General features: G+C 33.3%; 1 long non-coding RNA gene across 1 annotated transcript in view; it reads left to right on the top strand.

Moving 5' to 3' along the window:
* The first annotated feature begins 17,350 nt into the window (after window positions 1-17,350).
* LOC134702302 (uncharacterized) overlaps window positions 17,351-27,825 on the top strand; it is a 29,098-nt gene continuing 18,623 nt past the window's right edge. The window contains exon 1 of the long non-coding RNA XR_010104384.1: window positions 17,351-17,419. This is a non-coding gene — a long non-coding RNA (uncharacterized LOC134702302). The remainder of the gene's footprint in view (window positions 17,420-27,825) is intronic.

The raw sequence follows: 27,825 nt of genomic DNA on the forward strand, positions 1-27,825 counted from the left end.
TTTACAATGAGGCCATATTTACTTGACAAAAAATATATGTTCAGTTTTGGTTGATGCGGTCAAATAATTTTGTTATTAAAACGACTCAGTCTGATATATCAAAACTACTGAAATTTGTTACAATTCAATATTTTGAATAAAAAGAGGACACACTGTCATTTGAATTATACAATCCATCGTGATCGGTTGTTGTCTGCTCTATGGTCGGGTTGTTGTTGCTCAGACACATGTTTTTGTTACATGAGTCAGTCTGAGGTACGAAAACTAACTGATAGATATAGGAAGATGTGGTGTGAGTGCCAATGAGACAACTCTCCATCCAAATAACAATTTAAAAATTAAACCATTATAGGTTAAAGTACGGCCTTCAACACGGAGCCTTGGCTCACACCGAACAGCAAGCTATAAAGGGCCCCAAAATTACTAGTGTAAAACCATTCAAACGGGAAAACCAACGGTCTAATGTTTGTTTCTGATGCGATATTTTGAATAAAAGTAGGAAATGCTGGCACTCTCAATCGATGTGATTTTATTTTTTTGGGTTGTTGATTTCCAATATTGAAGTTATTTATAAACTACAGTCCCTCTTGACCTAAAATTATAACTGAAGTACTGTCCAACTATATCATGTTTATAGACTTGCATAAAAAAAAAGCAAATATGGTAAGTTTTGGTTGATGCGGTCAAAAGATTTTATTACACGACTCAGTCTGAAGTATGAAAACTACTGATATTTTGTTTCATTTCAATACTTTGAATAAAAAGAGGATATATATGCTGGCACTATAAATTCATGCGAACAAAATTTTGAGGTCATTGTTTTCCAATATTGCTGTAACTTGTATATTATAGTCCCTCTTGACTTAAAATTATAACTTAATTACTGTGCAGCAATATAGATTTGCAGAAAGAAAGAGCAAATAAGGTCAGTTTGAATTAATGTGGTCAAAATACTTTATTACACGACTCGGTCTGAAGTATGAAAACTACTGATATTTGTTTAAGATTCAATACTTTGAATAAAAGAAGACATGCTGGCACTATAAATTCATGCGAACAAAATTTAGAGGTCATTGTTTTCCAATATTGCTGTAACTTGTATATTGCAGTCCCTCTTGACCTAAAATTATAACTGAATTACTGTACAGCTATATAGATTTGCAGAAAGACAGAGCAAATAAGGTCAGGTTGATTGATGCGGTCAAAATATTTTATTACACGACTCCGTCTGAAGTATGAAAACTACTGATATTTGTTTACGATTCAATACTTTGAATAAAAGAGGTCATGCTGGCACTTTAAATTCATGGGAACTAAATTTTGAGGTCATTGTTTTCCAATATTGCTGTAACTTGTATATTACAGTCCCTCTTGACCTAAAATTATAACTGAATTACTGTGCAGCTATATAGATTTGCAGGAAAAAAGAGCAAATAAGGTCAGTTTAGAGTGATGCTGTCAAAAGATTTTTGTATAACAGGTCCGTCCGAGGTAGGAAAACTACTCGTAAATGGAATTCACAATTGTTTACGATTCAATATTTTAAATAAAAAGAGGACATGCTAGTACTATAAATTGAGTGCAAATAAAATTTTGAAATCATTAATGTTTTCCAATATAATTGGTATCCTTGCCTAAAAATAAACTGGATTCCTACAGTGTGCAGCTAAATGTATATATATTTATATGATGAAATCAAATATGATCAGTTTAAGTTTATAGTGGATCAATTGCAGATCCAGAGCGGTGGGGGGACCCACTTATTTTGACTGTCAACGCATTTGAATGAGGACATTTAGTTGGACCCTCCCCCTTTCTTGGGTTGGGACCCCCTTTTAAAACTGCTGGATCCGTCCGTGGTGGTCTGGGCCGGAATAACGTATTACATTAAGGTCAGATAATATTGTTATGTAAAACGAGTCATGCTGACTCCCCGAATGACAAATGTAAAACACTTGAAATAAAAATGCCTCTCCCCCCTCCCAATACTAATGGCTTAATTTATGTTAAAAAAAATGGAAGAAAGCAAATAATGTATGTATGTAACACATCAACAAAATAAAATAACTGAATTACATGCTCCTCACTTGGAACAGTCACATACATGCAGAATATGGCGGGGTTAAACATGTTCTCTTGCCGACGAAAAATTTGAAATAAAACCGGCAAAATAGCAAAACTCTTTATAATATTAATCGCTATTTTGCCGAAGCCTTTATATTTAGACAAAGAGTTCTTAAAACTTATAAATCAATTCTAGACGTAGAATATATAAATCAATTTTAGCCGTAGGATTTATAAATCAATTCTAGCCGTAGATCTTATAAATCAAAATCTAGCCGTATAATTTGTAATCAATTCTAACCGCAGAACTGTTCTAGAAGTAGAACTTACTAAAACTGTTCTAGGGTAGAACTGTCAGGATCAGTTCTAGGTAGAACTGTCCAAATCAGTTCTAGGGTAAAACTGTCAGGATCAGTTCTAGGTAGAACTGACCAAATCAGTTCTAGCTAGAACAGTTCTAACCTAGAACTGACTAAAAGGTATCAGGCTGACAGTTCTACGTACTGTTCTAGAACAGTTCTTCTGACAGATTTAACGAGAGGTTAGAAGTGATCTCCACTGTAGTTGTACCAGGATATATTGTCTTAAGATCTAGCTCTGTGTTCATTAATCTAACAGGGACTTTTTCGCCTGACCTTACCAACGTTCTAGCAGTCAAAAAGTAGTCTTTCTCTGCATGATCACTTGCTTCTAACAAAGCATTGTCAGCAGGTAATTTTTGACCTTCTGCTAAGCAAACCGTGCCATTAATGACAACTTCTGACCTTGGCGGTATAACAACCGCTTCTGAAGCAACCACTCGGTAACCGCCTATTGATCCCTGAAAACCCAAATCTACCTTAAAATCCCCAATACAAAAGTGCCCATTCTTAGCATCAATTAAACAATTACTAGTATGTCGTTTCATGAAGTCTAAACCAAGTATACCATCAACTTGCAGATCAGTCACAACAGCTTCAGACTGCAACATATTTGGACCGAAATGCAGATTGAACCTGCCTTTTCCACGAAGCTCTAGCTTATTGCCACACACTGACCTAACAGTTGTCTTAACTTCGCTTAGATATGATTTATCTGATGGAGTCAACATATCGTATAAGATACCAATGTAAAGTTGCTCCTGTATCAACCACAAACTTGGCTTCAATGTCTCCTACATTTAGTTTGACATACATACATGTACCAGCATCTGCGGATGCTGTTCAGTTGTAACTGCACCTTCATTTGTCTTACGGTTATTTTGTTTCCTAGTTTTCATTAATATTTTGACAGACCCATCCCCCTTATTTCGATTATGATTGTTCTGATTTTTTTTGGGTAGGCGACAGTTTCTTGCCAAATGACAAAATTTGCCACAATTGTAACAACCCTTATCTGTCCTCTCACTTTGGGTATATCTTAATTTATTATAAGAAGATTCCTTATTTGTACCACTAGTTCTTAATTTTGCCATTTTAGTCGAAAAAATACTTAGACTTTCTCCACTGTTTGCATCCATGATGCAATGTCAGTCGTTGGTGAGTCACTTTTGGTAATATTTTCTTCCCTATCTAACTCGTCATCATTCATAGTTTGTCATAAATAACCTCGTCCCTCTCTGACTTTATTTTCGGCTTTATTGTAAGCCTCTAGTTCAACGGCAAGTCTCACGGCATCATTTAAACCTTTCGGTCGCGATTGTTTTATTCTAAGTCGCATTTCCGAATCAACGAGCGCGTCAATAAACTGCTCTTTCTCGAGAGTTTCACGTAGGTCCAATGGGGCAGTATAGGATATGCCAAGTTGGATAATCTCCGAATTGACTGGCCTAATTCGGGAAGTGATTCGCTGGCTTTTTGACGTCTTTCTTTAAACTGAACTCTGTATAACTCAGTTTGACTAGAAGGTGCGAATCGCTCTTCAAGTGCGCTGACTAAATCGGAAAAGTTTTGTCTTTTCTCACTTGGTAAATCTCAAAGTACAGCCTGTGCTTGTCCCATTAACGATACCGGTAAGTATAACGCTTTTCGATTTTCCGACCAATCATTTACAAGTGCACACATTTCAAAATGGGACAAATAGTCCGTCCATGATGTGCTACCATCATATTGACATGATTTGATTTTTACACCAGACTTATCTGTGTTACCAGTATGTCGGTACTTTGATTTGTCAGTTTTGTCTTTTTCCCTAATGTAACTATTATTTATGGGTAAAGTTTAATTGTAATTGTAGTTATATAAAATACTGCATACTGTGTGAAACCATGTTCTCTAATTTGCTTTAATTGTAGTTATATGACATACTGCATACTGTGTGAAACCATGTTCCCTAATTTGCTTTAATTGCAGTTATATGACATACTGCAAACTGTGTGAAACCATGTTCCCTAATTTGCTTTAATTGCAGTTATATAAAATACTGCATACTGTGTGAAACCATGTTCCTTAATTTGCTATAATTGTAGTTATATAAAATACTGCATACTGTGTGAAACCATGTTCCTTAATTTGCTTTAATTGCAGTTATATAAAATACTGCAAACTGTGTAAAACCATGTTCCCTAATTTGCCTTAATTGTAGTTATATAAAATACTGCATAATTTGTGAAACCATGTTCCCTAATTTGCTTCAATTGCAGTTATATAAAATACTGCATACTGTGTGAAACCATGTTCCCTAATTTGCTTTATTTGCAGTTATATAAAATACTGCATACTTTGTTAAACCATGTTCCATTTTATTTTCAAAATAAATTAATAAATAAAGAAATAGCTAAAGAGTTTCTATCACTTTCTCTATCATCGTGCACCCCCCCCCCCCCCCACCCCCTTTTTGACTTGCAGCGAACACCCTAATCAACGATACTGCATCAGTTAACCAACAACGATCAATGTGTGAAACCATGTTCCCTAATTTGCTTTAATTGCAGTTATATAAAATACTGCAAACTGTGTAAAACCATGTTCCCTAATTTGCTTTAATTGTAGTTATATAAAATACTGCATAATTTGTGAAACCATGTTCCCTAATTTGCTTCAATTGCAGTTATATAAAATACTGCATACTGTGTGAAACCATGTTCCCTAATTTGCTTTATTTGCAGTTATATAAAATACTGCATACTTTGTTAAACCATGTTCCATTTTATTTTCAAAATAAATTAATAAATAAAGAAATAGCTAAAGAGTTTCTATCACTTTCTCTATCATCGTGCACCCCCCCCCCCTGGCTAGTGATTACAGTATAGTAACTACTTAGACCACTCGGCCACTGAGGCCCCCTCTATTAATTGTCTACAGAGTTGGATGTAGGAAGTTGGGTGTTTATAGTAAATCCTGTTACATATTGTCTGAAAAGTTGGATGTTGGAAGTTGGGTGTTTATGGTAAATCCTGTAATCTATTGTCCTAAGAGTCGTGTGTTTGAAGTTGGTAGTTTATGGTAAATCCTGTTATCTTTTGTCTAAAGAGTCTGATGTTGGAAGTTGGGTTTTTATGGTAAATCCTGTTATCTATTGTATGAAGAGTTGGGTGTTAGAAGTTGGGTATTTATGGTAAATCCTGTTATCTATTGTACAATGAGTCGGGTGTAGGAAGTTGGTAGTTTATGGTAAATCCTGTTATCTTTTGTCTAAAGAGTCTGATGTTGGAAGTTGGGTTTTTATGGTAAATCCTGTTATCTATTGTATGAAGAGTTGGGTGTTAGAAGTTGGGTATTTATGGTAAATCCTGTTATCTATTGTACAAAGAGTCGGGTGTAGGAAGTTGGGTATTTATGGTTAATCCTGTTATCTATTGAACAAAGAGTCGGGTGTAGGAAGTTTGGTGTTTATGGTAAATCCTGTTATCTATTGTCCTAAGAGTCGTGTGTTTGAAGTTGGTAGTTTATGGTAAATCCTGTTATCTTTTGTCTAAAGAGTCTGATGTTGGAAGTTGGGTTTTTATGGTAAATCCTGTTATCTATTGTATGAAGAGTTGGGTGTTAGAAGTTGATTATTTATGGTAAATCCTGTTATCTATTGTACAAAGAGTCGGGTGTAGGAAGTTGGGTATTTATGGTTAATCATGTTATCTATTGAACAAAGAGTCGGGTGTAGGAAGTTGGGTGTTTATGGTAAATCCTGTTATCTATTGTCCTAAGAGTCGTGTGTTTGAAGTTGGTAGTTTATGGTAAATCCTGTTATCTTTTGTCTAAAGAGTCTGATGTTGGAAGTTGGGTTTTTATGGTAAATCCTGTTATCTATTGTATGAAGAGTTGGGTGTTAGAAGTTGGGTATTTATGGTAAATCCTGTTATCTATTGTACAAAGAGTCGGGTGTAGGAAGTTGGGTGTTTATGGTAAATCCTGTTATCTATTGAACAAAGAGTCGGGTGTAGGAAGTTGGGTGTTTATGGTAAATCCTGTTAGCTATTTTTTAAAGAGTCTGATGTTGGAAGTTAAGTATTTATGGTAAATTCTGTTATCTATTGTACAAAGAGTCGGGTGTAGGAAGTTGGGTGTTTATGGTAAATCCTGTTATCTATTGTCCACAGAGTCGGGTGTAGGAAGTTGGGTGTTTATTGTAAAACTGGTTATATATTGTCTAAAGAGTCGGGTGTAGGAAGTTGGGTGTTTAGTGTAAATCCTCTTATCTTTTGTCTAAAGAGTCGGATGTTGGAAGTTGGGTGTTTATGGTAAATCCTGTTACATATTGTCTAAAGAGTTGGATGTTGGAAGTTGGGTGTTTATGGTAAATCCTGTTATCTTTTGTCTTAAGAGTCTGATGTTGGAAGTTGGGTGTTTATGGTAAATCCTGGTATCTATTGTATGAAGAGTTGGGTTTGGAAGTTGGGTGTTTATTGTAAATTTTGTTATCTATTGTCCGAAAAGTTTGGTGTTGGAAGTTGGGTGTTTATGGTTAATCCTGTTATCTATTGTCTGAAGAATCGGGTGTAGGAAGTTTGTTGTTTATGGTAAATCCTGGTATCTATTGTCCGAAGAGTTTTCGGGTGTTGCCATTTCATAATGATACGCGTTTGAGTCCTTAAAATAGTCATAAAGATATGAAACGATAAACCGACAGACTGAGTGCTATTCTTCGCGGTATGTGGACCTCACCCTCTCTTTCCCCAAACGTAAACACACACACAATCAGACTAAAAGTTGAAGTTGCAGGTGCACAACTTCATGTCCCTCCTAAAGAAGAATAAGTGCTAGTTTATGGGCATTACGTCACTTTGTTTTCGAGGAGTTCATTAGCGAATTCAGAAGGTCTAGTTGACAGCGGTGCGTTGCTTTTGCGCCAATTGGCATTTTATTTGCACCAAAAAAATCTTTTATTTGTGCCATAAACCATATTTAATTTGCACCACAATGATACATTTCATGCGTACCAATGATGCAGATAAAATATATTGCACTTTTCAAAAATTGGCGCAAATGCAATGCACCCGTTGACAGAGACCTAGGGCGTTTTTGTGACAAAATAGGACGATATCTTTACAAATTAGGCGACACAAAAACGTTTGTATGCATAAACAAATAAAAGCACAACTTAGTAACACATTATTTTTCTTAAAATCAACATAAATAAGAAGATGTGGTATGAGTGCCAATGAGACAACTCTTCATCCAAGTCACAATGTATAAAAAGTAAAACAATCATAGGTCAAAGTACGACCTTCAACACGGAGCATTAGCTCACACCGAGCAGCAAGCTCTAAAGGGCCCCAAAATGACTAGTGTAAAACAATTCAAACAGGAAACACCCGTATTCAACAGACATGCGATTGCAAAACAGGACATGAGGTGGACTGAATTCTCACTGTCATTCCTGCTCACCCTGTCACACAATCGTAGAAATCAACAAATCAGCATGTCATTATATTTTGGCTTATTAACAAAAGGATAAGTTATGGAATGAAAAAAATAGATTTTTTTAAACAAATTGATTTAACTTTAGGCTCAAACTGTTCCTACTCTTAAACATGTTAAAGTCGATTGGAGTTTGTTGCCTTGGGTATAAATAAATTGAGATCAAACATATTTTATATATGATAGTCAATCACCAAACCATGTAAACCAGTGTAATTGGTTTTCCAAAACGGTTTTAGTTCAGGATTATATAAACAAATAAGAATATAGCTTAGGGTTTTGAACTATTTTTAAACCGGCTACAAAAACAAATAATCATGATTCAATTCATTTATCTTCTTCAAAACAAAGACTGTTTTCAGTACGTGGTTGCCTCCTATTTACCATGTAGTGATGTTATTTATCGGAAGAGAGAGGGCTGGGAAAGAGAGAAATGATTTCTTTAACAAGACAATTATGCCCAACGATGGACAGCAGTTTCATTAAGAATCCGTCAGTTTGCATACATCTTATATAAACAAAAATCAGGTGAAATCATGGATCCTTATATAACAATTATCTGATCTTTAAATTTCATAAAAACAGGCATTAATATTCATGATTTCATTTTTTTTATTTAAGAAAGCAACTTGTTTACATTTTGAATACACAACACGGAAGCTAACAACGCGGACCTCGACGAAAGCACCCATCAATATTTACATACACATCTCCGCCAAAGGCGCTTTACATAATGCAGATTTCATATTAGTAGTTTCTTAAAACATTCAATTTTCCATGTTATATAGGCTGGGTATTGACCTTCGTTTCAGATCTTTTATGTATTAAACTTGAATATTTACTTGTAAGATCAATAGGAAACTAATATATATAAATAACTATTGTTTTTCACAATTACATAAAATCACAAACGAAAAAAAGGTATCGATCGCACCCCCCCCCCCCCCCCCCCCCATTTTTTCCACACACAACACATATTTTCCCCCTTATTATACATATAAATCCACGTACAATCCTTTGTGTCTGAAGAGTGCCACGCGCTATGCAAATAGACAGACCAAGAAAATCCACAAAGCTTGTTTAATTGTTCCGAGTGAACAGTTTTTCAGCACTTTTATTAGTTTTATTAGGTGCATTAGTTAATGATAGCAATTTTCACAGAAACTCTATACATTTCTATGTATTGCTCCATCGAAACATTTTCAGAAACTCAATACATTTCTATGTATTGCTCCATCGAAACTTTCGCAAATTTTTTGTTCTTCCCTCGCCGGGATTCGAACTCATGCTACTGAGATATCGTGACACCAAATCGCCTGCACTGTAGGCGTCCCGCTAGATTGCGCGACCACCCGGACTTCATAAAAATGAAGCTTTCGGTGGCCGGGTGTTACCTTTCCACGTCAGTCTTAATCTAGCGTCGTACTACAGTACATGATATATAAGGCATGGAGATGTTATTTTTTTACAGATCAGCTAAATTATCTATAGTAAAGGATCCTACAAATTAATGTAAGATACAGTCACAGAAAATAATTATATTTATAAGTACGTCTGAGCCAGTGACAACTCTACAACAGATTTTTCCATCGGATATAAGAAATTATATAACATAAGAAATTTTGTAAGAAGAATCTACATGAAATAGACAGAACATTCACGAAACGTACAGAGAGTGAGGAGAACGTGTTCACTCTTGTTTGATTTGTAGGAATTTCATTTAAATAAAAATGTGAAATAAGTTTTATTTCAGTGTGGCCATATTAAGTTTGTTTCCTCCAAAAAAAATCAGTATGCCCTCGGAATAAAACACTTTTGTCTAACTTGTCAAATAAAGGTCTGGTACAAGTCTAGTGTGATCGAAACTTCATGGTAAACTTTTAACTAACCTGAAACTGTAATTATTTCAAACAATCAAATTTATCTGTTCACTGAACCATGATGTAATCTGGATTGAATTTTTATCTGCTATATGATGTGAAAATTGCCTAATTATCAAGTCGATAATAACACACATTTCTAATAAAATATTTAAACAAAAACCTTAATTTAATGCATGATATACCATCAAACGGACGCACAGACTAGAAAACAGCCCCCTTTTTAATAGAAAGCCGATATTGTAATGAATGTCACAACAAGTATACCCTCTTCGTTATTTCAGATAAAAAATACCAACTTTTGTTTCTGCTTTGGAAAAATACAAAGTTAATAAATCTGTCCTCAATACTAGACTTTTGTGTATTATTATTAAATTATATTTTAATTTTTGATCATTCAATAGGAGATATAAATACTTATAACATTTCTGTGTTTTCTGTCACGTGGTTTTCATTCATATTTAATCAATCAATCATCAAAGTTCAAGTACAGTCTACAATTGTTGTGAAATTAGAAAAGTACTTTGAGAAAAGTGTTCTAGCCGCCATTTTTTTTTCTATTTTTCAAATTTGTTTCCACTATTTTTCTCTATTTTTTATTTTGTCTGCAATACTTTTCTCTTGTCTTTTTTCAGTAGTTTTTTCCCATCAGTTTTTATTCTGTAAACCCTACACACTTTAAAAACTATCTCGTGGTTTCAAGTGTTTCTGTCACGTGGTTTTCATTCATTTATATCGAGCAATTGCCAAAGGTCAAGTATATTCTACAATATTCAAATTATGAAAGTTCTTTGTAGGCAAACAAATGTAAACAATTATTTCCTTACCATTAGACATTTCCTGTTAGCAAGTTTCACAATGTTTGACAAGGTTCGATGTAGATATTTACATATTGCATAATCACATGGCTATTGTGGACGACATATTCCTGTAGATGTTTAAGTTTATTGTGTCGCTTGATTGCTGTTCCATTGGTAAAAAACCCAAGTTTTATAAGCATAACTATTTGTTAGCTGATCATTCAAGTATTCATTTTGATTGAGAAATAATTGACACAAGCTATACTTTATTGTAGTTTTAACATGAGTAGGCATTATATTCGTAATTCTTTTTGCCCGAGCGATAGTTAGGGCTAAAATAACACGAATATAATTCCTACATATGTTAAAACTGCAATAAAGTATAGCTTGCATCAATTATTTCGATTCTGATAAGGACACTGACTGTAATTTTTATGTCAAATCTGTATAAGTGTAACGTGTTTGTGTTTCCATGATTCTCCCTTTTTTGTTTGTTAAGAAGCAAACGGCTGGCACTGTGATTTTTCAAAAGGAGGAGTTTTGAACAGCCAGCATGAACGGTTGTCGTATACAGGTCAAATATGTCAATTTCGTAATGCAACAGATTACAGTCATAATAAATGAATTAGTAACAACATATGCATCATTTAAGAGTTTGGAAGTGTTGTAAGTTACTGAAATATATTAAATGCAGGCCAATTTGATAAATTTCATTATTCTGCAGTAGTCAATATACGCAAGTGCAAACAAATTTTATTGAATTTAGTGCATGGGTTTATCCACAAAGCGATAAAAGCACGTCATATTAGAATTTCAGATTAACAAGATTTGACCGGATATGGCATTTTAAAATAATAACGATGGATATTCCATATATTTTTGTTACCGAAAGTCAACCTAGAATAAGAAAACTAATATAGCACGAAATAACACTAAAACCTAAAGCAAAACAGCACGAACCAAACTTAAGGTGCTCCAGAATGGTGAAAATTGTGCCTTAGTAATATATGTATAGCGTACAAATCCGAATTTATGTTGATAACATAGCTATATAAGTAGATTAAGAGAGAAATCGAAAGAAATAGTGTTTTTATGATCTCACTAGACCTTCAATATTTCTCAAAATTACAAAAATCATATATTAAACAACGAATCCTCTACCTTTTTCTCTTAACAATTATTTGTGCTTGAAGAGTGCCAAGAGCTATGCACGTAGACAGACCAATAAATAAACCAAGATATATTGATTCTTACGAGTAAACAGTACGTCAGTGCTTTTATTATTGTCTCATTTTCACTACATATTTTTGTCTTCCGTTGTTCATTACAAATCGAGATGAGGCCTTTAGAAGCAGCAAGGCGAGTTTGTTTATGTACTGATCATGATCAGAAAGTTGAATAAGATTTGTTATAGAGGTATGATGTTTTTCCTTCACAATGCTTAAATTGTATCCAAATTTAAAAAGAAATTATGCATGGGCTTGTTTGAACCGTTGGAAAACTATTCGAACTGCAATAATTTTAAACGCTTCTATTGTTAGATTAAACAGCAGAAGTATTACTAAACAAATGTCTACTGTTACATGTATCAATGACAAAAACATATATAGAAACGATTTCTAAAATTTACAAAATCAAAGAAAGGTCGACCGGAAGATTTAATTCACAATGTGTCAGAATTTTCAACTTTGAAATAAGTTTCAAAATACTAAAAGACCAAGTAAAAACTTTTATGTTTGTAAATTGTTAAGAAAAGTATTGTTTATTACTTATAAGTATATATTATATATTTAAACAAGTACATCAATTAGTATAAAAACACAGGTAAAGAAAGAATTATTTTGTAGAAGCCTCTCCTGTTTAGGGATTAAGGTTTCAGCTGTATGCTAATAGTTCGGACAAAAAGCTAAACCCTTTCATAATCTGGTATGGTAAACATGACTGATAAGATAATTTTTCACTTATAAAAGGCTAATTGATGGACTAGCGGAAACCTCTACTCATTGAAACATATACAAGGCGGATTTCAAAATTAAAACTTTGAACTATCATTCTACGTTATTGAAACGGAAATTCATAAACCAATATATATATCAATTTTAAAGAAAAATCTATGCATTTGTAATTTCAAATTTGATTATTTTATGACAATTATAAGAATGTTTTAGTCGATTTTAAATGCTTGAAATACAATTGTGCATTTTTTCTAAAGAATCACTCCGGAATTACAAAATGCAGTAACATTTCAGAAAATAAACAGACAAATAAAAAAATTGGGGGCCGAGTGTTCCGGAAGGGGTAAATCAACAGTTCCATCTCCACATGGGAATCCCGTTGTGTTACTCTTAATATACATTGATCAGTCAGTTCTAATGATTAGGTGTCTTACAATAGGGACTTGATACATGTTTTTGTCCCTAAGACATCACCAAATACAAACATTTGGTACATGCTAATGTTCCAACGCGAAGACTGGATCGAGTTTCAAAGTTTAAAATTAAAACAAATGCTCACCAGAATTGATGTTTATAATAGTTGTTTACGTTGACAAAAAGAGATCTCTTGTTTATAATCTCACTAGTTCTACAATATTTATAAGAATTACAAATATCATATAGCAAAACCATGTATCGAACCCTTCTCCCCTTCCATTTCCCATTTTATATCAAGTCAAATACAATTGTTTGTACTTGAAGCATGTCAAGCAGTATGGGTGTAAACAGACCAAGAAATAAACTAAGAGTTAACAGTACGTCAGTACTTTTATTGTTGTCTCATTTTCACTACATATGATCTCTTCCTGTTTTCATTACTAATCGAGATGAGGCCTTTCAAGGTAGCAAGGCAATTTTTCTAACGTACTGCTGAGAAAGGTAAATATGATTAGTTCTATGATAGCATAACAATTTTCCTTCATTATGACAAAATATTGTTTTTCAACTTTTAAGAAATATGATTGACTGTCTTTTCAAACCGTGGGAAAATTGAAATTTTCAAAATATATGACTTTCAAATAATTTTATAGAAAGGCATAACAAAGAAATGTCGTTACACAAAATTGTAAAGCTAATATCAATGAGATACATAATATAATGCTCGAAAAGTTAGAGATAATACCAAGGGACAAATCGGAAATTCAACAAAAACATCCTTACAGTGGTCATGGTGGCTATTTATTAAAAAACGACGAAAATACAATTAGAAATAGCAATACAATGCACATACAAGTTTAAGCTTTTTTTGAATTCGGAGGACTGCTTTGCTATATTATAATGTATTAAACGTAAATTCTAGAACACACCCACGAAATCGCGGTCATTTAGTGCGTGATGGAAAGTATGTAAACTGTTGAAGAATGAAAACAAGATTTTAAGATTGAAGAATTCTAGGGAGGGTATCAAACGTATTAGCCTGTGAGTGCCATGGTGTCATAGCTAATTTTTTTAGCACTCCCCTTTTCCCAAAGTCCGTTATTGTTCAATTTCGGTTTTTCTGTATACCATGAACAGACATATACTAAAAATAAAGTGTATTTGCTATTTACTACCATTTCCAAGTTTACTTACTAACCACAGTCACTGATATATTATATAGAGACTATCTATATAATATATCAATGACCGCCGTGGATAAACTTGAAATTTATAGCAAATAGCAAATACACTCAGGCATAGATAACCTTAGCTGCATTTGGCAAAACTTTTAGGAATTTTGGTCCTCAATGCTCTTCAACTTCGTACTTTATTTGACCTTTTTAACTTTTTTGGATTCGAGCGTCACTGATGAGTCTTTTGTAGACGAAACGCGCGTCTGGCGTATATACTAAATTTAGTCCTGGTATCTGTGATGAGTTTATTTATAGTATAAGTATGATCAATGAAACAGAAAAACGAGTCAACAGTTCAAAAGTACTAAGACAATTTTAAGACAACCCTAAACGGAACTCTTGTCTATGACCTAAAAATCGCGCTGATGACGGTAACACTATCCGGACGTCATTATTTCGGTTTTCCTCCCAAAATAACCCAAACGGAATAATCATAAGCAAAGATGACAAATGCGATTATGTTAGGTACCTTTAGGATACAGAGTCATAATGGTAAATTAATTGTGGAAGGAAGAGAAGCGACACACAAAATGAGGTCTTCTAGTTTAATATGTTGATGTATGCATGTGGTTGTTGATCTAGCATTGGAATATTTGTATTTGAAGATATTGATTGATTTACAGTATATTGGATTTAATTGAAGATCTTGAAGACTTGCGTTATAAATCCATGCTTTAAAAAATGTTCACTTTACTTGTTGAAACCATTTACAAATAGACACGACTCTGGAGGTGTGCCTAGATTAGCGGAAGTTATAAAATGCAGATAGTGCAGTTTAAGAACATTGTTTGTTTTTTAGAACAAATGGTGCATAATGCAGTTAAACAAAGCTTATAAACACGCATTAATAATTGATGTTTTAGTATTGAGTTTCAGTGAGCAATATATGCATAGTAAAACGAACGAGAATTATTGACAGTTGATGGGAACTGTAATACACATAGTTAATTTTCCGGCATTTGATTCTTTACAAGATGGCGTGTATGTCGATTGAAAATTATAGCTCTGCACCATGATGCTAAATTTTAAACAACATGTTTTGAGTCCCATTAAAATATCTGAAGTACTCCAGAAGGGTAAGGAGATCCTGCACCACGTGTGAATCCTGTAGTGTTACTCTCAACATATAACAGTCATGTACAGTGCTTTGTTATCTTGCAATAGCGATTTTGTAAATGTCACTTGTTTATTATATCACCAAATAGAGAAACAAAAACAGCATGAACCTAACTTGAGGTGCCCCAGAAGGAGGTGAAAATGGTGCCTTAATAATACATGTATAGCGTACAAACCTGAACTTATGTTTATGTATACGTAGACTTAGTTAGAAATAAAAAGAAATAGGAATATTTTTATGATCCCACTAGACCTACAATATTTCTCAAATTACCAAAATGATATACGATAATAACGAACCCTCTTCCTTTTGTATTTAAAATAAAGTTAAGTACAATTGTTTGTGTCGAATGTAAGAAGTGCTGAGCGATACACATAGACAGACCATGAAATAAAACAAGAGCTATCATGGTGTTTTAAGAGTTAACAATACGTCCGTGCTTTTATTATTGTTTCGTTTTCACTACATATTTCTCTTCCTGTGTTCATTACTAATCGATAAGAGGCACTTTGAGGCATTGAGGCGATCTTTCGAACGTACTGCTCATAAAGGACAACTTGATTAGTTATATGCATGTAGCAGTTTGATAATTTACCTTCACTATGTGAAGATTTGTTCCCAACTTAAACAAAAAATATTTCAATGCAAACCCGTGAGAAAATCAGTTTTTATATGATATTTTTAAACATTTTTATAGATGGAAAAAAATCAGAAGGATCATAAAACGAATTTCTATTGATATCATTGACAAAAAATACATAGATTAACATGATTTCTAAAATATGCATTACCAATGAAAGGTCGACCGGGAGATTTGATTAACAACAATGTGTCAAATTTGGTTATTTTGAGAGTTATTTAAATTTCCCAACCACAAAAAGACCAGGTATATATAAAAAATTAAATTATAAATCATATTATTGTTTATTACTTATACACGTAAGTATATAGTATATATCCAAATTAGCGTACATCAATAATATAAACACACAGGTAAAGAATTAACTCTTTTGTAGACGCCTGTCTTGTCTCGGAATGGGCGATCAAGCTTTCAGCTTTATGCTTATAGTTGGGACAAAATACTCAAAAAACCTTGTCATATACTAGTATGGTATACACACTTGATATGATAATTTGTCAGTTAACACAATTTGTTGAACTCAAGAAAAAGGATGACTCATGGACTAGCGGAAACCTCTACTCATTGAAACATATACAAAGCGGATGTCAAAATTAAAACTTAAACTTTGAACTGTTTTGTTATTCTACATCATTAAAACGGAAATTTATAAGTTAAACTCAACATCATATCAATCAAACCAATTTTAAAGAAAAATCTATGCATTAATTGGTTATTTCAAATTTGATTATTTTATGACAATTATAAGAATGTTTTAGTCGATTTTAAATGCTTGTTAAATGCAATTGTGCATTTTGTTTTGTTTTAAAAGAATCAATCCAGAATTACAAATGTAGTGATATTTCAGAAAATAAAACAGACAAATAAAAAAATCGGGGACCGAGTGCTCCCGAAGGGTAAAGCAACAGTTCCATCTCCACATTGGAATTCCGTCGTCTTACTCTTGATATACATTGATCAGTCAGTTCTATTGATTAGGTGTCTTACAATAAGGACTAGATACATTTCTCTTGTCCCTAATAGTCACCAAATACAAAAACATTTGGTACATGCTAATTCTCCAACAAGAAGACTAGACCGAATCTAAAAGTTTAAAATGAAAACAAATGCTCACCAGAATTTATGTTTATAATGGCTGTTTACGCTGACAAAAAGAGAACTCTTTTTATGATCTCATTAGTTCTACAATATTTATAAGAATTACAAAAATCATATATCAGAACCATGTACAGTATCGAACCCTTCTCCTCCTTCCATTTGCCTCATTTATATAAAGTCAAATAAAATTGTTTGTACTTAAAGCGTGCCAAGCGGTATGGGTGTAAACAGGCCAAGAAATAAAGTCGAGTTAACAGTACGTTAGTACTTTTATTTTCGTCTCGTTTTCACTAAATATTTCCTCTTCCTGTTTTCATTACTAATCGAGATGTGGCCTTAAAGGCAGCAAGGCGATTTGTCTAACGTACTGCTCAGAAAGGTAAATATAATAAGTTTAATGACAGCCTGATAATTTTTCTTCACTGTGCTAAGACAGTTTTCTTCCATCTTTTAAGAAATGTGATTAAATGCCTTAAAAAAAGTGTTCAAACCGTGCGAAAATTGGAATTTTAAAAAATATATTATTTTCAAATAATTTCATAGAAAGACTAAACATAGTAAGGTCGTTACTCGAAATTGTTAAGCTTATATCAATGAAATAAATAATATTATAATGATTTTACAAGTACACAATCACAATGAAAATCTGGAAGAATTCATTGACGACAAGGAAAAGAATGAATTATTTTGCTGAAGCCTGTCCAATCGGTAACGTCAGAACTCAAGATTTAAGTTAAATTTCTTAAAAATGTTTAGACCCTGTCAAAAACTGTATAGTAACATGATTGTATAAAGACTTTTTTATTTATCAACATATGTGTTTTACTTCACTTCATGACATATATGGTTAAAGAGTTAATTCCCGGAGAGGCGGAAACATCTCATCCTACACGTAGTAAAATGTAGGAAGACGGCAATTTGAAAATACAGTTTAAACTTTGAACTGTGTCATTATTTCACATTATCAAAACGGAAATAAATTTATCAACAATATATCAATTTTGAAGGAAAGATGTATGCATTGGTGATTGCCGATTGAAATATTTTAGAAAATTGAATAGATAAAAACCTTCCGTTTTTTCCATTTTTAGTTAAACGAGCCAAAGTTGCATGCAATTTTTTACCAAAATATGTGACATAACTAATTAACTTTACCTTGACCTTAATGTATTTTACTGTTTATGAAAACTCCATATCGACAGAGTGTAACGTATTGGTAATTGAATTGTATCATCTAGCTTTTTTCAAAGTAATTTCTTAAATTGCAACGAAAATAATATAACAGGATATTAATATGTTTAAGCCAACTTTCGTGTATTTTTTTTTACTGTATACCAGAACGTTATGTTTTGAGCTTAAAAGAACAATGTTGTTCACACGATATAAGTGATATTTTCCACTGTATTGTCAGCTGTCCTTCGTGCCCGAAATATTTTATAATAATGAATTTCTAACTTTCACTTTCAGTCAAGTCTTATTCCTTATGGCCTTGTCACTTTTTTTCAATTCTTATAATAGCTGTTTATGTTGAAAAACAGGACTCTTTTTTATGATCTTAATAGTTCTACACAATGTATATGAATTACACAAATCCTATATCAAAACCATGTATCGAACCCTAATCACCCTTTCATGTCCCCTTTTAGATAAAGTCAAACACAATTGTTTTTGCTTAAAGCGTGCCAAGCAGTGTGTGTAAAGTGTAAACAGACCAATAAATAAACTGAGAGTTTACAGTACGTCAGTACTTTTATTATTGTCTCGTTTTCACTACATAGTGTCTCTTCCTGTTTTCATTACTAATCGAGATGATGCCTTTTAAGGCAGCAAGGCGATTTTTCTAACGTACTGTCCAGTAATGTAATTATGCTAAGTTATATGACTGTATGATAATCTAGTCAGCACTTTTTGTGCTGACATGAATTGTCATTGATATGGTTATATTTATAAATTTAGTTTAAAATTTTATGAATTTTTTGAAATACTAAGGCTTTTCTACCTCAGGCATAGATTTACCTTAGCTGTATTTGGCAACACTTTTAGGAATTTTGGTTCTCAATGCTCTTCAACATCGTACTTTATTTGGCCTTTTTAACTTTTTTGGATTCGAGCGTCACTGATGAGTCTTTTATAGACGAAACGCGTCTGGCGTATTTACTAAATTTAGTCTTGGTATCTATGATGAGTTTATTTCCTTCGTTATGATAAGATATTTTTTTACAACTTGAAAAAAATGTGACTGAATGCCTTTTTCAAACCGTTGGAAAATTGGAATTTCAAAAATCTATTATTTTCAAATAATTCCATAGAAAGACTAAACGTAGTAAGGTCGTTACCATGGTTACACGAAATTATATAGCTAATATCAATGAAATAAATAATTTAATGCTTTTACAAGTACACAATCACAATGAAAATCCGGAACAATTCATTTACAACAAGGAAAAGAACGAATTATTTTTTCTGAAGCCTGTCCTAACGGAAACGTCAGAAATCAAGATTTAAGGTTATCTTTCTGAAAATTTTCTAAACCCTGTCCAAAACTGTATAGTAACATGATTGTCAAAAGATTTTTTCTATTTATCATATTTTTATAATTTCACTTCATGATATTTTGGTTAAAAATATAAATCCCGGAGAAGCGGAAACCCCTCATCATACACGTAGTAAAATGTAGGAAGACGACAATTTCAAAATAAAATTTGAATTTTGAACTCTGTCATTATTTCACATTATCAAAACGGAATTTTTTTTATCAACAATATATCAATTTTGAAAGAAAAATCTATGCATTGGTGATTGGCGATATGATTATTTTAAAATTAAAAATCAAAAGTGTTCGCCTGTTTAAAGAAATGTCTGTTTGTCTTATTATGTTTAATCCTGGCGTTGTCAATTTATTTTCAATCTATGAGTTTGACTTTCCCTGGTATCTTTCGTCCCTCCTTTGTGTGGTTTCTATACAAATTTGCATCTTTTTTAAAAGGATAACTTTTGAAATATTTTAGAAAATTAAATAGATAAAAACATTCCGTTTTTTTCATTTTTAGTTAAACGAGCCAAAGTTGCATGCATTTTTTTTACCAAAATATGTGACACAACTAATTTACTTTACCTTGACCTTAATGGATTTTACTTAAGAATTAAATGCTTCTTTTTGTAACTTCATTGGGGTGTAAAAGCGTTGACCGAAGTACATTTTGTATCAAGCGTGAGGCGCTTTATTTTAAAAATGTGAACACGGTCAACGCTTTTACAACCCTATGAAGTAACAAAAAGAAGCATTCAATACTTATAATTACATTTTTAGCTAGGATCATGAAAACACGATTTTTATCAAGTTTTTATTTAATTTACCTATGTACTCTATTGTGGGACCTTGTGTCATCATGAATGATAAATATTATTGTGTAATGCAATTGCTCAAGAAATAACGCGAGATTGCAGTGTAGCCAATCAGAATAACGTATTATAATGAAACATACATCTAATGTAAAAAAAAATTATTAAAACTGCATATCGACAGAGTGTTACGTATTAGCAATTGAATTGTATTATATAGCTTTTTTTCAAAGTAATTTTCACACCACCAACAATTCATCCAATCAGTATTTAGAACATGTAAAACCTACGCTGACAAAACATGGGCACGTAGTTTACAACTTTAAGGCTAATATGCTACTTAGTTTGCTAACATGTAGTAAAGATTGTTAGCAGTAGGCGACTTCCAGAATGTCAATAAACTGAATTACATCTCCTTAATATGTGGGAAAATTGGAATTTTAAAAAATATTATTTTCAAATAATTTTATAGAAAGACTAAACAGAGTAAGGTCGTTACTCGAATCAGTAAAGCTTATATCAATGAAATAAATAATATAGTGCTTTTACAAGTACACAATCACTATAGAAATCCGGAAGAATTTATTGACGACAAGGAAAAGAATGAATTCTTTTGCTGAAGCCTGTCCAATCGGTAACGTCAGAACTCAAGATTTAACTTTATATTTCTAAAAAAAATGTTTAGACCCTGTCAAAAACTGTATAGTAACATGATTGTATAAAGACTTTTTTATTTATCAACATATGTGTTTTACTTCACTTCATGACATATATGGTTAAAGAGCTAATTCCCGGAGAAGCGGAAACCTCGCATCCTACACGTAGTAAAATATAGGAAGACGGCAATTTGAAAATAAAATTTAAACTTTGAACTGTGTCATTATTTCACATTATCAAAACGGAAAAATATATATCAATAATATATCAATTTTGACAGAAAAATCTATGCATTGGTGATATGCGATATGATTATTTTAAAATTAAAAATCAAAAGTGTTCGCCTGTTTAAAGAAATGTCTGTTTGTCGTATTATTTTTAACTCTGGCGTTGTCAGTTTATTTTCAATCTATGCATTTGACTATCCCTCTGGTATCTTTCTTCCCTCATTAGTCTAGTTTCTATTCAAATGTACTTTTTTTTAAAAGGATAACTTTTGAAATATTTTAGAAAATTAAATAGATAAAAGACATTCTGTTTTGTTTTTTTTCATTTTTAGTAAAACGAGCCAAAGATACATGCAAATTTTTACCAAAATATGCGACATAACTAAGTTTACTTTACCTTGACCTTAATGGATTTTACTGTTTATGAAAACTGCATATCGACAGAGTGTTACGTACTGGTTATTGAGTTGAATTATATAGCTTTTTGCAAAGTAATTTCTCAAATTGCAACGAAAATAATATCATGATGGATAATTCATGTGTTCGATTTTGGACTTGAAGTAAAACGGTTCCTCAGTGTGGTGTCACACTACCAATTCATCCAATCAGTATTTAGAACATGTAAAGCCTACTCTGACAAAACATAGTGATTTGGTCGTTGCTGTTAACTAAAACTAGCAATAAGATGGATATAAATGAAACTTCACTGAATGAGAAATTGTGAGGCCAAATTTACTTTTTCGTAAATTTGAATTTGAACTTTAGGGTAAATATGCTACTTAGTTTGCCTACATGTAGTAAAGATTGTTAGCAGTAGGCGACTTCAGGAATGTCAATAGATTGAATTACCTCTCCTTAAATATGTGAAAAGTTTTTTATTACATTTTTTTTATATGAAAAGTTATTTTAAAAACTTTCTATAAATCTTACTTTTACCCTACATTATACAAACCAGAAAGTCTAAAATTAGCAGTAATTGCACTCTACTGTGCAGATTATTACTCGATCATTCTGAATAAGTCTAAAATTAGCAGTAATTGTACTCTACTGTACTGATTATTACTCGATCATTCTGAATAAGTCTAAAATTAGCAGTAATTGTACTCTACTGTACTGATTATTACTCGATTATTCTGAATAAGTCTAAATTTTACTGGAAATTTACTTGACCCCAATCTTAACCATACTTGTATGTATTGATTTGTACTCGACCACAATACTTAAAAGTCTGAACTAATACTCCATCAGTCTGAAACATTTGTAACTTTAAGACCCTTTTAAGGCGAAGTGTACGTAATGAAACTTCACAATGGATTTTTTTTTAATTTCACATACGAATTCTGCTTGTAAAATTACACCAGAAAATGAAATAAAAAAAGGGGGTAACCGCTTTCGTTTTTGAGATACGAGCCGTTGAAATTAACTACACGATACACCAAAATTACAAAGGATATATAGGGAAAATCATCAAAATTAGCAGATATTTTTACATTATCAAGATTTTCTATTTTGTTGGACAATGGATTTTTTTTCTAAAATTGATATACAATTTAAAAATGAAAGACGAATCCATCGGTGCAAAGAAAGTCCTTAGCAACCGTATTAGTTTTTACACTACTCTCTGTTGAAGTTTAGTTTTTGGCTGGAACATTGAAATTATCTGGCGACGTCATTGTCTGCAGTAACGTCGCCACAACTTCTACGTCGAAACTTTATTATACCGTACAATGCCGTAGCAATGGCGTTCGTGTGTATTACCCATCTTCCTATGTAATACAAATGATCTTACGCTATAATTTGATAAGGAAATAAACTGACTAATTTTAAAGAATATTTCTGTCGCAAAAGAAAATGCAAGTTTGTAAATTAATTTACTGCAAATGAAAGAAATTTGCCGTATACTCTTATTTCATCTTTTCTATATTTCCGAACCTTTTTCAATGCTGGCATGGATTGTTTAATTCTTTTATGAATCACATATCGAGTTTGAATTTGTCCCGGTTAACACAGTGTTGTCAGAATGAATTGATCGGCACTAATACTAAGATCGGGTATACACCTCGTTTTCAATCTTACTTCTGTATGTTTGAACAATTAGACCTATTTTCTGCATATTTTCATGTTCGTCATTTCTGCATGTTGTTAATCTGAGGATTTGCACACAATATAGTCTACATCATAAACCTATTTCATTAGTCATGTTTACACACATGCTAAAGACGCACCTCTGCCAAAACATTTTATTTTACAAAATTTCCAATCTCGATCACTTTCCATTTTGTTTTACTAAATGACAAAGAATAATGTAATGTTTGCTGAATGAAGTTTCAGTAACATAAGAAAATATTTGTTTGTTCCATGCATTATTTGTTAAAAATCCACATTTAAGGATTTAAATTGATTGTTGGTTGTTTAACGTCCAGTGACAAATATGTCATGCATGTTCAGGACGAGAACAAGTTAATAATAAATACAAATGTTCATAACAGAGGCCATCCGGAATGATGGTCTGGGAAATTTGGAGTGCCACTAGAAAATTAGAGTACATGTATATTGGATAGGGACAGAAATTCTGCCGCGTGCAACAGCCCACACATTCAACCCTTATATTATAGTTGTTGCAATGGTTTTTAACGGGCATAGAGTGTGGCACTCTCTTTACATGAGGCATCGGATTTAGCGTTCCCATTCTGACCGGACGTGACTGCGAGCTTCATAAATCCTGCACAGCCAAACGGACGCTCCTCTTCGGCAAATGTTTTACTGCCGGTCGGACCATATTTCGTTTCCCCAGTCACCCTTGGGGTAACACGGATTTAAACAATAAGCATAATGCATACTATGGTTCTTCAACTATTCTAGTTCTTATACATCCGTGGCTTTAAAAATGTTCTGCCTTTAGTGTTCCTTATCTAGGTTAATCCAGAAAAGCGCTTCATTTCATTTTATCTTCAGAATTTTTTAGACCGCAATGAGGTTAAAAAGCAGGACTCGCTTATATATACATTTTAAAAAAATTTAGAAAAGATCGGAGTATTTGGTATAACTACCAGTCGCAGATATTTCATACATGTATATTCAAAATGAAAACCTTACACCTTATGTGATTCTTTTGAGATCGACGTACCTAGTCAGTGCAATAACGACCGTAACATACCCATGCAGTGTTATGAAATAAAATGTGTGTAGGAGAATGCTTTAAATAGCGATGAATCTAGAGTAACGCTTTAAATTAACTGGTGTAGAATTAATTATATAAGAATGCGACCTTATGAGAATTATCATGTTCGATGCTTTAAAAATTTACCTAATAAAATGTTACAAGAATGTACTCAGTGTAATGCACGGAGATTATTCATACTGTATTGCTACACGGGTTTACCTAGCAAAGTGCCGTACGAATATAGCCTCTGCATAATGCAAATGCACGGCTTTCCTATTTATTTCATACAAAACAATAAGGAGATGTGGAATGACATCCAATTAGTCAACTACCCGCCATTGGTTAAATAAAGTCGATGTAAGTAATAACTATTAACAACCAAACTCTTTTCAACAATTAAAGGGACAAAAACATAATGTGTAGGCCACAAAAAACCCGAGATGAAAAATGCAAATAATTTCCAACGAGAAAATCAACAGCCTTATTCATGAAAAAAATAGTTACGAAAAACAAATACCATGTTGTGAGGTAAAAGACTTGAACCAAAGTGAATAACAACCAGTAAACTATTAGTCAAATAATACAAATCTTTGGAGTTTGAAATGATTTATATTCAACGATTTTTATCGGATACATTTTTTTTTGGGGGGGGGGGGGGGGGGGGGTCAATGTTTATAATCAGAAAAGTAATATCCTATAAAAAAAATGTTGAATGTAAATGATATGAAACTCCAGATTCTTACATTATTGGACAAGTAATTGGCAGATCCTTACGGGAGTTGGACCCCCCTTTTTGGGCCGATCAATGCATTTGAATGGGGACATATAGTTGGAACCACCCCTTTGCCATGGGTTTGGGCCCCCTTTTTTTAATGGCTGGATCCGCCCCTGCTAGTACACCACGGGCTTTTCAATTCTTGTATCATGATCTTTTATCACGAACTAAGTGAAAGCATAGAGCTGACTGAGTGCGAGATCTTCCTGGATAATCATTGAGGTCGTTTATATGCATTCCTTGTAGTAGACTTCATTTTTCTCTCTAATTTGAAATGATGCACACAGGCACAATAAAAGAAAACTAATTTTGCTATCTGTTCGAAATTGGAATTTGAAAAAGAAGAAATGACGTACGTGTTATATTTTTATCATACATGAATCATGTGTATTTGTACTTTCAATTTCAATCTGGTTCTAAATTTAGATTCAGTTTTTCAATAAATTTCGGACGGAATAGAAGACACCTGTTTATTTTCTGCACATGTATAAAAAGTTGAAAACTTGAATGACATAGTTTTTACTTATTCTAAGATAACTGTTTAGAGTGTTCACTTTTTAGTTTACTATGAGTATATTTTTGTCATTCATTAATTGTTCGGTAACCTAAAACTGTATTTTGAGTACTGTGTGTTTTTGTTCAAAACTACGACTTTTAAAACGATATTGTTGGGTCAATTCAGGATTAATTTTAATAATTAAATAATTAATAATAGAAGTAGAATCGTCACATGTTTATTTATTTATAATTCTGTTGTGAGGCGTTTTTACAATCTGTTGATATAAGTTTTTACACGAAATGTCTTTCATGTGCCATGCGTCTGAAACAAAAACAAAAATCAACTAGTATTAAAGTCAGGCTGCACGAAACAATCGAATGCTTTGATTTCTAAAAGGAGTAATTCAGATAATTTCTCATGATTAGGTTTTAAGACAGCACGGGCGTGCTTGTTGGATTTATGACAGACCGCACGAAGTATTTTCTCTTTCGTGTGTCCTTTCTTGGAGTAAGGGAGATAACTTGCGTAACTAACGTCGAACGTTAATTATTAATCCCGTATTCCGCTAGGGGCGTTTTTTAAAGCTAAATATTCTTATTAATGATGCAGACCGTTTCTCGATACAAAAATGTACGTCATTGCCTAAGAGATATCTCTCCCATCAGAGACAACTCTCAATCAGAGACAACTCTCAATCATAGACAACTCTCCATCAGTGACAACTCTCCATCAGAGACAACTCTCTATCAAAGACAATTATCAATCAGAGACAACTCTCCATCAGTGACAACTCTCCATCAGAGACAACTCTCTATCAAAGACAATTATCAATCAGAGACAACTCTCCATCAGTGACAACTCTCCATCAGAGACAACTCTCTATCAAAGACAATTATCAATCAGAGACAACTCTCCATCAGTAACAACTCTCCATCTAAGAAAACTCTACAGCAGAGACAACGCTCCATGAGAGACAAACCCTTATCAGAGACAACTCTCCTTCAGTGACAACTCTCCATTAGAGACAATTCTCCATCAGAGACAACATTCCACAAAGACAACTCCTCACCAGAGACAACTCTACATCAGTGACAACTCTCCATCTCTCCATCAGAGACAACTCTCCATCAGAGACAACTCTCAACCAGAGACAACTCTCCATAGAGACAACTCTCCATCAGACAAACTCTTCATAAGAGACAACTATCATCCAGAGACAACTCTCCACAGAGACAACTCTCAATCAGAGACAACTCTCCACAGATACAACTTTCCATTAGAGACAATTTTCCATCAGCGATATTTCTCCATCCAATACAACTCTCCATCAGAGACAACCCTGTATCAGACACATCTCTCCATCAGAGATAACTCCCCATCAGATACAACTCTCTATCACATACAACTCTCCATTTAAACAACTCTCCATCAGAGATAACTCCCCATCAGGTACAACTCTCTATCACATACAACTCTTTATTACATACAACTCTCCATTGAAAAAACACTCCATAAGAGATAACTCCCCATCACATACAACTCTCTATTACATACAACTCTCCATTAGAGACAACTCTCCACCAGAGACAACTCTCTTTAAGAGAACTCTCCAACAGAGACAACTTTCCATCAGTGACAACTCTCAATCGGAGACAACTCTCCATCAGAGACAACTTCCATCAGAAACTACTGTCCATCAGAGACAACTTTCAATCAGAGATAACTCTTCATCAGAGACAAATCTCCATCACAAACAACTCTCCACCAGAGACAACTCTCTATTACAGACACCTCCCCATCAGTAGAGACAACTCTCAATCAGAAAACTCTCCATCAGAGACAACTCTCCATCAGAGACAACTCTCCACCAGAGACAACTCTCCATCAGAGACACCTCTCTATTACAGACACCTCCCCATCAGTAGAGACAAATCTCCATCAGAGACAACTCTCTATTACAGACACCTCCCCATCAGTAGAGACAACTCTCCATCACAGACAACTCTCTATTACAGACACCTCCCCATCAGTAGAGACAACTCTCCATCAGAGACAACTCTCCACCAGAGACAACTCTCTATCAGAAAAATCTCCACCAGAGACAACTCTCTATCAGAAAACT

Source organism: Mytilus trossulus, unplaced genomic scaffold (genome assembly GCF_036588685.1).
Source record: "Mytilus trossulus isolate FHL-02 unplaced genomic scaffold, PNRI_Mtr1.1.1.hap1 h1tg000429l__unscaffolded, whole genome shotgun sequence".
NCBI classification, from domain to species: Eukaryota; Metazoa; Mollusca; class Bivalvia; order Mytilida; family Mytilidae; genus Mytilus; species Mytilus trossulus.